Source organism: Schistocerca americana, chromosome 2 (genome assembly GCF_021461395.2).
Source record: "Schistocerca americana isolate TAMUIC-IGC-003095 chromosome 2, iqSchAmer2.1, whole genome shotgun sequence".
NCBI classification, from domain to species: Eukaryota; Metazoa; Arthropoda; class Insecta; order Orthoptera; family Acrididae; genus Schistocerca; species Schistocerca americana.
The window spans coordinates 75,255,040-75,268,933 of NC_060120.1; the positions used below are offsets into that span (position 1 = coordinate 75,255,040).

At 40.6% G+C, this 13,894-nt stretch overlaps 1 long non-coding RNA gene across 1 annotated transcript in view; it reads right to left on the bottom strand.

Annotated features, from left to right (window-relative positions):
- Positions 1–3,443: 3,443 nt before the first annotated feature.
- Positions 3,444–13,894, bottom strand: part of LOC124595180 — a 149,812-nt gene continuing 139,361 nt past the window's right edge. The window contains exons 7-8 of the long non-coding RNA XR_006978183.1: positions 8,668–8,733; positions 3,444–5,120 (exon numbers count right to left, since the gene is read on the bottom strand). This is a non-coding gene — a long non-coding RNA (uncharacterized LOC124595180). The remainder of the gene's footprint in view (positions 5,121–8,667; positions 8,734–13,894) is intronic.

Genomic DNA, 13,894 nt, shown 5'->3' on the forward strand with positions numbered 1-13,894 from the left:
TAATATTGTAAACTACTTCAGTTTATACAATTCAGTCACAATCTTCCGTTTTTAAACATTCTGAACAAATAACACTTGCATGGTCCAGACAGAGATATTTACCACGTGTGCAGCAGTTTTACCTTGTAGGTCTGTTTTTTCTCCTGTCACAGTATACAAAACGTCTTCTTTGTTAAGATTCGCTTCAATTTGTAAAATTTCACAAATCCTTGAAGAAATGTTACACAGTACGATGTTAATGGCAGCTGAGAGTTGCACATGTTCTGAGACAAGTTGATAAGACAACTTATACAGAAAATCTTCCATTGAGTGCCGCTGTCTTGGTTGTTAGCAGAATGTATCACCAAAGAACTAATACCTCTACCATTAATTAGGAAATATAAAATGACCATATCCCGTTGGCAAGTGTGTCTTGCGTAACTGTAGACAGCACGAAACTTTGCACACATGTCTACACTTCCTTTTGCCTTGTTTTATATCACTATCAGTTTTGCTTTGCCCATATCTTTGCCAACAGAATCACCATGGTGAAGACAGGAGACAAGTACAACATTTTTACATTTCTTAGGAATATATGACACAATAGTACAAGATTTTCTGAAGGCACATATTTCAACCCACTTTACTCTTACTTGGCTTCAAGGTTTTAAATGGCAATTCCTTCTTGTTTTTTCATATGGTACCTAATAATGTTAGCCAAAAATCATTTTTCAGTGTTTAAACCAACTAAAGACTGGTAGACCAGTTACCCAATGTGGTATTCCTGCTTCTTCCTTTGATGGAGGTACACAACCTCTGAACTACAGTAGCTGGGTCTTGCTTCTGGCGTGGTGAGTTCGAATATTTCTACCCCTGTGCTTTCAGTCTTCCACAGATTGCCTGTATTTAAATGGCTCACCTTCATCATTCCAGTCAAATACAGTAAACCAATTAGTGCTTCAATTTAGCTGGCAATCTTAGGCTTGCAGCCCTTGTCTCTGAAAAAATTGTCTGTCTGGAACTCAATAAGAAGTTTCGTGTTTTTCACTGTTGTGATGATGATGTCATCAATAAAAATATACTTCCAAATTTCAGTGGGAGTTTCCAGATGTTTTATAGTATGGTTTGCCCCAGGGTGATGGATTATTAAAAATTTGGACCTGGTTCTATCATTTGTTGCAGGTACATGCTTATTCCATTACGTCACCTGATCTTTTCCAACATACAGCAGACTGTTTGTGAATTGTCAACAGTGTCTTCACCATCAGATACCTCTTATTCTGTATTAGTATTTTCAGACTGCTCATCTGTCTTATCTACCTTTTCTTGACTTCTATCATCTTAGTGACCTTCATGACCACTCTTCCCCAAAATTTCAGCAAGCAACTTTCTAGTTATTTCAGACTCTCTTTCATATGCTTCCATTCTGCACGAAGTATGTAAATACTTTTAAGTAATTAACTAAGAGGAATCTAACAAACCAATGTAACTAATAGAAGGTAACACGGCAATAATAAGAAACCCCTTGAAAATTAACTATAATATTACTATAACTGCTTACCTTTTATTATTTCTCCTAAAAGCAGCACTGCAAATCATATTCAACATCACTGCTCTCGTGAGACCATTAGTCCGCATTTGTTGACCATTTCACCACTGCTGCTCCAGTCAAAATGAAACAAAACAGTGACATGGTGTTGCTGATTGTAGGAAGGTACTCGGGTCGTGTAATTCCTATGTCCAAAGGGATTAAAAGGAAGGAAAAAAATACGTGCAAGGTGACTCTCAGTCCGTGCACGACTACTACAGGAAATCCCATTCTACTGTTAATGTTACCCCCTTGCTTTTAATTTCAACGAAGCTTTTATGACAGTTTACTGAGTCAGTCCTTCTGATTACCATTTCTTTTTCGATTTCGTCACATCTTTGCTGGAACCATTTCGCCTTGGCTGTCCTCATTTGATACTCATTTCATGTCTAAGGTATTTATCTTGATGTATTCGCGTCTTTCCCTCAACATTTTTGTACTTTCTTCTTTCATCAGTCAGTTGAAGTCCTTCATCTGTTACCCAAGGTTTCTTCGCAGTTACCTTTCTTGTGCCTGTGTTTGTCTGTCCGACATCTATGATTACCCTTTTCAGAGATGTCCGTACCTTTTCAGCTGGACTGCCTATTCTGTCATTCCTTAGCACAGTATCCAAATCCTTAACGAGCTTCTAATGTGTCTCATCATTCCTCAATATTTCAGTATCCCACTTCCTTCTCCAATGATTTTTCGAACGATTCGCTTAAACTTCAGTCTACTCTTCATTATTAAATTTTAATCTGAGTCTATATCTGGACCTCACAACTCGTTACAATCCAATACCTGAGTTCAGAATCTCTGTCTGATAATGATGTAATCCAGCTGAAACTTTCCCACGTTTCCAGGTCTTTCCCAAGAGTACTTTCTTCTGTTGTGATTCTTGAATAGGGTATTCGCTATTACCATCTGAAATTTATTGCAGAACTCAATAAGTCTTTCACCTTTCAGATTCTTACAGTCAGTTCCATGTGCTCCCATTACTCTTTCTTCTGTTCTCTCTTCTACAATCGCTTCCAATCACCCACGATTATTAGATTTTCATCTCCCTTCATACTCTGCTTGCACCACTAGCATACATACACAAACTATCGTTCTTGGCGCTCCGTTGATTGTCGAACTTGATGAGAACACCCGTATCACCGAACTGTTTGCAGAAGTTCAGCCTCTATCTTACTTTCCTATTCATATCGACTCTCACTACCGTTGCACCATTTTCTGCTGCTGTTGATATTACCCTATATTGCCTGACCACAAATCCTTATCTTCTTTCCATTTAACTTCACTAACTACAACTACATCTAGACTGCATCTCTGTATTTTCCTTTTCAGATTTTCTATCTTTCCTGCTATGTTCAAAGTTCTGACGTTCCATGCTCCAAAATACAGAACATTGCCCCATCGTTGGTTATTCCTTCCTTTTCTAAAGGTCATCCCCCCCTCCCCCACCTCGCAGTCCTCTTGTGCCCTTACACAGATTCGAATGGGGGTAGTAAACCAGAAACGTTTCTAAAAGAGAAGTAATCAGGACACTTTTTCAGTTACAGGCCACATGTCCTGTGGATAAACGCTTGTGTCTCGAATGGAGTGGTTTTCATTGTCTTCTACATCCTCATGCCGTTGATAATTACTGATTCTTTTGTCTTTACAAGACAGTTTCCCACCCAAAGTGCAAGAGAATGCCCTGAATCTCTGTCCACTCCAGTGCCCAGATTTGACAAGGTCATTGGCAGAATGAGAATAATGTCTTACGCAGGAAGTGTCTGGCCGTTGACGATTTTAATTCAAAATTTAAGCAATTACGTGTTTGGAACCTGGGAATCAGGACATTTTATTATTAGTCAAAGATGCCTCCCCTTTTTTTTCCTGAATGTATCTTTATTGATAAAAGCTTGTGACATTACAATCTATTGAGATATACAGTCTCACATACATCACATGTGAAATATACAGGAAATCAATAAATATTACGACACCACTACATTACATTTTAGTTTACACAGTTTCCAAGTATCCATCTGGTATCGGGTGGCACAGGGGTTGAATGTCCACCAGAGGAATGGACTTAGATAGCTTTTAGAGGGTACCAAATCCACACTGCGCTGTACTCCCACGGCGAGAGTGCCACAGTCGCAGTTTTGGGTGAATTTTATAAGCTTTAATTTGATAGCAAAAGAAGTTTAATGTTCAGCCAGGCAAGTACATATTGAACATAAAACTATTCCAGCCACCAGTGTTATCCTTAACAACAAGATCGTGGCCACCAACGTGTGCACCGATACCTGGATTATCACAGATATGGCAATCTAGATCACAGTGTTGTTTTTGTTGCTGACTAAACGACTGTGGTCGCATTCCAATTCCATTTGAGTTTCTCTCCATGAATAGCACTACTGACGTTCTTGGAATGTTTGGTTTTGTTCATCTTCCATGCCGCATTCACATTTTAGTGGATTCTGTTTCTACGCCATCCGCTAGTCATGAATATCTCGGCGGATGGAGACGCCAGAGGGTGTTGACAGATGTAGGAATTTATCTATTCTTGATACACTTCTTGTGCCTGTATCACAGACGTATTTGACTCTGCAAGCTAAGGTGGTCTGGATGCATAGCACGTCAGCTGAATGGCGTCCCAAGCGGAACTATAGACCACGGATGACACTTTCAAGTACAATGCCGCTCCTTTAATGAATTTGACACTTCAACACAGCCATGCACAAAACCACTTGTCACTGTATAATATAGGCAGAAGTCGTCCAGATCGTTAATAAAGTGTCATTTTAACCTCCAGGATAGTATTGTTGTTACTACACTTTGAAGTAATACTAACTCATGTTATTGTAAATCGTTTCTTTTAATGGCACAACAGCCTGGAGAAAATCTTTCATCTGAACATTACTTCGGAGACTTGCGTGCCTTCAAAACCAACGGCATTTTATTTTCCCTGTAAAGTCATCCATCTAAGCACTAGCTGAGCCCAACGTTGCTTAATGTCAGTAATCGGGCTGGAACCAGTGTTATCCAAGCGGCAAGGCAACTGACCACATCAATAGGTGGTTAACATCAACACTTCATGATAGCTCATCCACAGGTCTAAGTAGAAAATTAAGACATTCTTGTGAAAGCAGTGAGATATTAAGGCATGATTTCCATCTCCAAGTGTTATATAACAGTTTATCACCTCAGCAGATGGCTGCGATGTTTTATTTACCAACACACATATGTGTAAATTAGGACATGAAAAAATTCTGTTGACACTGAGAAGTGTTGTGTGTGAGTGTTTTAGTCCATCGACCTTTTTTATACAAGTTATATAGACATAGATTTATTTACATTACAGACATTATTAATTACAGTACAAATGTTGTGCTCCAGGTAAGACTGTGAGCTGAGGACTAGCAGCAGTGCTGATCGATTTGGCCTTTGTCGTAGGCAACCACCACCATCACTCTATGGAATGTTTGATAGCAGCAACAGCCACAGGCTGTTTCCTTCTCGACCATAGACACAGACCTCTGCAGCAATATCAGTTACATCGTTGTTTTACGCATTCCATGCACTGTTAAACAAAAAAAGTCATTAGATACGCAGTTTTGAGGAATTTTACAACTTTTAATTCTGATAGCCAAAGAAGTTTGATGTGCAACCAGAAATATATATATTAATGGTGAAGCTACGCCAGCCGCCAGTGTACTGAACTGTAACTACGTGAAGATTCTTAACATGTACTACAACAAAGGTGATATAAGTATTACGAGGTCATGCTGAACAGTAATGTCTCCGAATTTTTTATGTGAATATTCTTAAAGCTTTTTAAATAAAACAGACGTTATCGACATTCGAAATCTTCATTTGTCTTGTCTATATATTTGCAGCTCTCTGCCACTGAAGGGCTCTGAACTGTATCGTTCAAATGGCGGCGTCTAATGAAGATATGTCAGTAGGTGAGAAACAGCGTACTGTAATAGAGTTTCGAATTCGCAGAGGTCGTCCACCCAAGGAACACCCTCCCCTTCAGCATCACAATGCGAGACCACACACGAGCGCTGCTACATCTGCAATAATCCGACGCCTTGGATTCGCCATCTTCGATCATCCGCCATACAGCCCCAACTTTGCCCCATCACATTTTTATCTGTTTACCTATCCTATAGAACACCTTCGAGGGCTTCACTTTCATAGTCATGAAGTGGTGAAGACTGAGGTGAGGTTGTGGCTCCGTCAAAAGAATAAATACACTACTGACCATTAAAATTGCTACACCAATAAGAAATGCAGATGATAAACGGGTATTCATTGGACAAATATATTATACTAGAACTGACATGTGATTACATTTTCGCGCAATTTGGGTGCACATATCCTGAGAAATCAGTACCCAGAACAACCACCTCTGGCCGTAATAACGGCCTTGATACGCCTGGGCATTGAGTCAGAGCTTGGGCGGCGTGTACAGGTACAGCTGCCCATTCAGCTTCAACACGATACCACAGTTCATTAAGAGTAGTGACTGGCGTATTGTGACGAGCCAGTTTCTCATCCATCATTGACCAGACGTTTTCAGTTAGCGAGAGATCTGGAGAATGTGCTGGCCAGGGCAGCAGTCGAACGTTTTCTTTATCCAGAAAGGCCCGTACAGGACCTGCAACATGCGGTCGTGCATTATCCTACTGAAATGTAAGGTTTCGCAGGGATCGAATGAAGGGTAGAGCTACGGGTCGTAACACATCTGAATTGTAACGTCCACTGTTCAAAGTGCCGTCAATGCGAACAAGAGGTGACCGAGACGTGTAACCAATGGCACCCCACACCATCACGCTGGGTGATACGCCAGTATGGCGATGACGAATACACGCTTCCAACGTGCGTTCACCACGATGTCGCCAAACACGGATGAGACCATCATGATGCTGTAAACAGAACCTGGATTCATCCGAAAAAATGATGTTTTGCCATTCGTGCACCCAGGTTCGTCGTTGAGTACACCATCGCAGGCGCTCCTGTCTGTGATGCAGCGTCAAGGGTAACCGTAGCCATGGTCTCCGAGCTGATAGTCCATGTTGCTGCAAACGTCGTCCACTGTTCGTGCAGATGGTTGATGTCTTGCAAACGTCCCCATCTGTTGACTCAGGGATCGAGACGTAGCTGCACGACCCGTTACAGCCATGCGGATAAGAGGCCTGTCATCTCGACTGCTAGTGATACGAGGCCGTTGGGATCCAGCACGGCGTTCCGTATTACCCACCGATTCCATATTCTGCTAACAGTCATTGGATCTCGACCAACGCGAGCAGCAATGTCGCGATACGATAACCCGCAATCGCGATAGGCAACAATCCGACCTTTATCAAAGTCGGAAACGCGATGGTACGCATTTCTCCTCCTTACACGAGGCATCACAATAACGTTTCACCAGGCAACGCCGATCAACTGCTGATTGTGTATGAGAAATCGGTTGGAAACTTTCTTCATGTCAGCACGTTGTAGGTGTCGCCACCGGCGCCAACGTTGTGTGAATGCTCTGAAGAGCTAATCATCTGCATATCACAACACCGTCTTCCTGTTTGTTAAATTTTGCGCCTGTAGCAAGTCATCTTCGTGGTGTAGCAATTTTAATGGCCAGTAATGTATTTAAAATGTTAAAAACGTTTGTTTTGTTTAAAAAGTTTTAAGAATGTCCACACGAAAAATTCAAAGGCATTACTTTACAGTTCGCCCTCATATAAAGCATGAGAAGCACATTTCTCTCAAGCTGAAACATTATTACCTAAGTATAGTCTTATGTTCACAGGTTAGTGTACGACTGGCGACATATAGTTTAATCATCCACGCATTGCATATCTACTATTACTAACATACAGGGTGATACCTTTATGATGTTACATACTTTCAGGAACGATGGTGAAGGGTAAATGTGTCAGTTTGAGGTAAGGGGTTCTCATCCGGAAATGGCCGAGTCGAAAGTTATAAGCGAATATCGTTCTGATACCTCTGACAGTGGATTCGAATACTTGCACCGGTACTGCTGTCGCTAAGATTGTGCTATTGTTGTGATCTTCAGTCCAGAGACTGGTTTGAAGCAGCTCTCCATGCTGCTCTATCCTGTGCAAGCCTCTTCATCTCCCAGTACCCACTGCAACCTACATCCTTCTGAATCTGCTTAGTATATTCATCTCTTTTTACCCTCCACGCTGCCCTCCAGTACTAAATTGGTGATCCCTTGATGCCTCAGAACATGTCCTAGCAACCGATGCCTTCTTCTAGTCAAGTTGTGCCACAAAGTCCTCTTCTCCCCAATTCTGTTCAATACCTCCTCATTAGTTATGTGATCTACCCATTTAATCTTCAGCATTCTTCTGTAGCACCACATTTTGAAAGCTTCTATTGTCTTCTGTCCAAACTATTTATCGTCCATGTTTCACTTCCATAAATGGCTACACTCCATGGAAATACTTTAAGAAACGACTTCCTGACACTTAAATCTATACTCAATGTTAAACAATTTTCTCTTCTTCAGAAATGCTTCCCTTGCTATTGCCAGTCTACATTTTATATCCTATCTCTAAGATTGTAGGGTAGGCAATTTTCAGACGTGTTATTATGGATCAAAACAAGAAAAGTTTGCCCAGTAAACATAGCCTCTAAAATGTAAATCTTAAAAATTATGGACACTTGTTCATTAGAAGGGATGTCTTTCACAGTAGCGAAAATGAACACGTGCTCGTCGTCCTTAAAGTATGCATTTTAGATATCATATTTACTGGACTTTGTTCTCCAGTTTTGGTCCATACTACCTCCTCCAAAAATGTGGAAACCAAAGAGCTTGCAATAGAAGAGACGATTGTCTGACAGTACTGAAGATGAACAGTGCTCATAGCTCTTAAGGTACACATTTTAGAGCCTGTGTTAACTAGAACTACTTCCTTGTATCGATCCATACTACCACCACCGAAACTTGTCTATCCTACAGTGCCAGTGCTGAGTTTCCATTTGGCGGTTTCCGGAGCAGGGTCTCTTACCTCGAACTGATACATTTACCCCTCTCCATTGTTCGTGAAAGTTTGCAACATCATCACGGAATCACCCTGTACATTGATGATGCTTACATCAGCCAATCAATCCAATGGTGCCACAATTATCGCTTAATGAGGCGTTGTTGCCATGTCCATCTACTGCTGAAAAAAAAGCAAAGAAAGGCCATCATGTTATTTGTAACATTGTGGGGGATGCGGTGTCTATAACTGTATTATTTATCATAAACCTACTGCATCTACCATTATATTAACACATACGTCAATAAGGACGATATAAGTGTACTGTACTTAAAAATGTGCAAAATGTTTCTATGCTGGAGGTTAAACTGGTATTTTATTAACGATCTGCAAGATTGCCTACGTATAAGCAGTGATTATGTGTGGGTGTCTAAGTCGTCAAAGCAGTGACTATGGTATCAAGCACAGTGTGCGTGAAATTGGTTAGGGAAGAGAGATATATTTTATCATACACTAAACCATTCTGAATAATATAGTCACCTTAATTATTGTTAATTAAGTTTAGATCGCTACTAAACAAATTACAAATCTACAGTCACTAAAAACGTTATTCGAAAACGCTTATTTCATTGTCTATTTGATGATGTTAACTACTTCATAAGCACAATAATGAGTGTGTATCATTGTGTAGGTGTAGCTAGCAAGCTCGACAGGTAAAAATATTCTTCCAGGGTCAGAAAAATTGACAACCAAAGAAAAAAAGAGGCATGGAAGTGTTGCAGTTGTCTATGTGGTGGTAGGATTAATAAAGGGCTATGTATTACTGCTTCTGCAGAGCTCTCTCAATTAAATAATATTATTTTGAGTTAGCAAATTACTTTATCTTTAAACTAGCCTACCAACTAAATATCACTGTAGATGTTCTATGTATTGTGTCCATTTCACACAAATAGTAGGAAAAATGTGTGGTAGCCTCTAGAGAAACTTATCCTAGGAAGGAGCGGAAAGAGGCGACTTACAAGAAACTTATGTGGCGTATTTTTTTTTTTAGTGTTGCTTGTCAACCTGGGACCCTTTCTACCTGAATGGAGCATTGACACAGGTTAAATGTCAGATGTACTCTTCACCATACACCGTAATGTGGCGTGTGTGTGTTATGCATCTGATTTTAGATATGGATACTAGCATCGTTTGGCAAAAGCTGTTGATGTTTGAAGAGCTCTCAGGTCGACCTATGTGTGGCAGGCAAACAGCCACATGTCATTGACAACCTCTGGACTACAACTTGGTTCTGTCTTCAGAAAGGTCTGTAAGTGACTTATAGTTGAGGACGCAGCAGCATGGCCTACTTTTATCATTGCTCTGGAGATCTATTAATCAACCTTTCCCTGTATTCTAGTCATTAACAAATATTCCACTAAAACTACAGTCTTCAGGAATTTAGTTTGTCGCACCAGATCTTTAAATAACTGTATTGGGAGGCCCTTATGCTCGTCAGAAAGTATGTTGTAGACTGTACATCTTGTTATTCTATAGCGATCTGAAGCTGCCAGATTCTCCCATTCGCAGAGGCTCTCAAAGAATTCTTGGCATCCTTTCGCTCTTTTTTCGTATTTAACACTGTAATTTCTTTTGCGTCTTCACGCTGATATTTTTTCTTATGGTTTAATCGAAAGTTTTTTTGACTTTTCTATTTGATGAATCTGTATTTTCGACGACCAATTTCTTTTCAATTTCTTCACTCCTACACGCACTTCACTTATTCCTATTGATTTTATATCTAAGTGACTTGTTCCTCTCATTTCTTGAAATTCTTGCAACTACTTTGAACCGTACGCTGTTTCGATATGATATCGAAAGCGCAATATAACATCTTTGCCCCCAGCTAAGGAAGCACATGCTCTACCTCTCGCCAGGGGGCATACATGTGCTCCGCCACACCGATTTTATGGCGACCCCTATTAGTTCGCTCTCTGTCGTAGACCAAAGATAATTGGAGGACCGCCATCCAAGGACAAGTGCTCGCAGTGGTATGTGACATGGACGCTAAGAGCAATTGTGGAAATTGAGTGTCATTTGGAGTGAGTACACGTTGCTGTTCTGTCAACGTATATGCCTTAGAAGCCCACGGGTCAAATTTGGTGGAAGGTGGACTGTTATTTGTATCCACAGAAATCACGGGTGAACCGTAACTACTGAACTGTAACGCCTTGTTGGGTGAGCTCCTTTATGTGTAGATTGTATGTGCTGCTGTTCGGAGCTATCTGCTGTGCCTTAGGTTTTGTTACACTATGTGCTTAGGGTATGAGTTAACACCAGTTTTATTTAAGAAGTCTACTGGTTGGGCTAACTTAAATTGTTAAAACTTAGGTCAATGCTATTTCTGTCGGTGAGGTTTGAGACTGGTTTGTAAATTATTATTTGTTCTGCTTTAATGAAATTGATTTTAGTACACGAAATAAATTTTACTGATTGCTGTTTTAAGTGAACCCTTGAGGGTATTCTTTAAATTTTATTCATATATTCTTTTATAAACCTAGTCTGGGTAACGTCAATTTGAAATCAACCTATGTAATTGGCTACTGCCATTTTGTTGAGATTTGCACTTTGCTTGATTGCTTAAGTCCTAGCAGATAAAAATTATCAAGTCCATATATCACATTGTTTAACATTTCCTTTCCTGTTCTGCCTTACTGATTTCCAGCTCTCAACTAAACCGTTAACAAAGTGTTTTTTCAGGCGTAATGTGTATTTTGGAAACATGTTAATTAAAATTTTTGTATGTTTCAGTAATTACTGAAGTCGTACTGTGCTTTATTCAATTTCCATAGTGGGAGAACGACCTGAGTGAGATCAAGGTTTACACTATCTTAGCACTTATAGTTTCAACTTGAAATTCAAATATTAAATATTCATTGATCATTCCTTGCCTTCATCTGAGCTTGTTAATTTCATATTGTGAAAGAAATGTCTAACACACTCTTTGTGAAATTTTAATTTTTTGGGTAAAATGTTATGTTTTTTGTGCCCTGCAACAGCTCCTGTCTAACTAATACATTTCATACTTTCTGCCAACCTCATGGAGTAGAAATATCTGTGGAATGAGCACTCTGTACATGTTGTCAACATTAAACTGGGATTGTCACCTCATCCCGGGATATCGCCGTTTGCATACGCTTTTCACAGTGTCCAAAACTTTAATGTAGACGTACTTCATACATCGTTACCAGTTATTTATTCGTAACAGCATTGTTGTTGCTGCTGGAAGAGAAGAGGAATACACAAATGGAGAAAATGCTGGATGTTGAAAATTTTGATGTATTGTGGTTTTTTTTACTGCATTTTGAATAAATGTATTAAATTTGTTATCTGTGCAAACTGTGTAGTATGTTTGTACAAAATAATTTATGATTGTGAATTCCATATTGGCGTTCACACACATGAAAGACAATGATAATCCACAGTGCTCAAACTCAAAACGAGACTGTGTAGAAGTCAGACATTTCTCTCGTGGTACATGTCTCATTGCACGCACCTGCATTATTTACAATTTTTTTTTTAAACTGGTATATATTTACCATATGGCATTCTGTAACGTGAGGAAACAGTTTAATGTTTTATTGAAAAGCCAGATGTTTGTAGGTTATTTCACTTTTGTTTGAGAAGATATTTTACACAACAGAGGAGAAATACTGCATATCTACGCGGTGTAGGGAGTGAGTGCGCAAATCACAGATCTTTACGTTATAGAAAACTGAAAGTACACATGAGTTAAGATGTATGCCAATAGCAATCTGAAATGAAGATTTGTAAAGTCAATAAAATCTGGCAAAAACAAACGTAATGTTGCCACGGGTGAAATTTCAGCCTGTATCTTTAATACACCACTGGTCATTAAAACTGCTACATTATGAAGAAACGCGGATGATAAACGGGTATTCATTGGACAAATATATTATACTAGAACTGACATGTGATTACATTTTCAAGCAATTTGGGTGCATAGATCCTGAGAAATCAGTACCCAGAACAACCACTTCTGGCCGTAATAACGGCCTTGATAGTCCTGGGCATTGAGTCAAACAGAGCGTGGATGGCGTGTACAGGTACAGCTGCCCATGCAGCTTCAATACGATACTACAGTTCATCAAGAGTAGTGACTGGCGTATTGTGACAAGCCAGTTGCTCGGCCGCCATTGACCAGACGTTTTCATTTGGTGAGAGGTCTGGAGAATGTGCTGGCCAGGGCAGCAGTCGAACATTTCCTGTACACAGAAAGGCTCGTACAGCACCTGCAACATGCTGTCGTGCATTATCCTGCTGAAATGTAGGGTTTCGCAGGGATCGAATGAAGGGTAGAGCCACGGGTCGTAACACGTCTGAAATGTAACGTCCACTGTTCAAAGTTCCGTCAATGCGAACAAGAGGTGACCGAGACGTGTAACCAGTGGCACCCCATACCATCACGCCGGGTGATCCGATAGTATGGCGATGACGAATACACGTTTCCAATGAGCGTTCACCGCGATGTCGCCAAACACGGATGCGACCATCATTATGCTGTAAACAGAACCTGGATTCATCCGAAAAAATGACATATTGCCATTCGTGCACTCAGGTTCGTCGTTGAGTACATCCCAGGCGCTCCTGTCTATTATGCAGCGTCAAGGGTAACCGCAGCCATGGTCTCCGAGCTGATAGTCCATGCTGCTAAAAACGTCGTCGAACTGTTCGTGCAGATGGTTGTTGTCTTGCAAACGTCCTCATCTGTTGACTCAGGGATCGAGACGTGGCTGCACCATCCGTTACAGCCATGCGGATAAGATGCCTGTCATCTCGACTGCTAGTGATACGAGGCCGTTGGGATCCAGCACGGCGTTCCGTATTGCCCTCCTGAACCGGCCTATTCCATGTTCTGTTAACAGTCATTGGATCTCGACCAACTCGAGCTGCAATGTCGCGATACGATAAACCGCAATGATGACAGGCTACAATCCGACCTTTATCAAAGTCGGAAACGTGATGGTACGCATTTATACCTCCTTACACGAGGTATCCCAACAGCGTTTCACCAGGCAACGCCGGTCAACTGCTGTTTGTGTATGAGAAATCGGTTGGAAACTTTCCTCATGTCAGCACGTTGTAGGTGTCGCCACCGGCGCCAACCTTATGTGAATGCTCTGAAAAGCTAATGATTTGCATATCACAGCATCTCCTTCCTGTCGGTTGAATTTCGCGTCTGTAGCACGTCATCTTTGTGGTGTAGCAATTTTAATGGCCTATAGTGTACATTTTCGGCACAATAGTGGTACAGAACACCTCATCTATTTTTATGTCAACA